The sequence below is a fragment of the Acyrthosiphon pisum genome, chromosome A1, assembly GCF_005508785.2.
Source record: "Acyrthosiphon pisum isolate AL4f chromosome A1, pea_aphid_22Mar2018_4r6ur, whole genome shotgun sequence".
In the NCBI taxonomy this organism is placed as follows: Eukaryota; Metazoa; Arthropoda; class Insecta; order Hemiptera; family Aphididae; genus Acyrthosiphon; species Acyrthosiphon pisum.
The window spans coordinates 21,913,735-21,914,415 of NC_042494.1; positions in this window are offsets into that span (position 1 = coordinate 21,913,735).

The window sequence follows — 681 nt, forward strand, 5'->3', positions numbered from 1 at the left end:
ACATTACATATTAAAATACCTAGAATAACTATTTTAGTTATTTTGTTGCGATTGTATAATATTATTCGTGGGTACATGAAACTTCTAAAGTATACTATTATATATCTATGATAGTATCACTGCTTGTTGTTGAAGTATAACGTGTTATATTAAATACCTAAAGAATATTGTGATATGATTAATTTGGAATTTATTATAGGTACCTATTATAGGTCAATTTTTTTTTAATACCATAGATAAGTTTTTAGTATGTCTAATACCTAGACTGACAAATCGTCTCCGCTCAGAATCGTTTTTCTTATACAGTGATATTATACCATTAAATTCAAATTTAATACCATCCATTATACAGTGACCCACTTGTAATCTACTGTACAGCAGAGCGACATTCACTTACCCTCCTTTTTTGTTTATTCATAATATGTATACTATTCTCTCATATTAACAATTCGTTTGACTTTTCCTATATAATACAGTTAGGGTAAGAGGCGATCGGTGATGACTCTATTGCTATCAAGTATAATAAAGTTGATCCGCGCTCATACAACAAGGAATCACACGTTCGATACACAGCCCCGCACACTTATACACTCGTCACAGCATTGCTGTATCAGTATTAATATTTATCGCATAATGCGGTGCCATTGTTCCACCCACCTGCGCGCCTGGTCGCCAAATTAT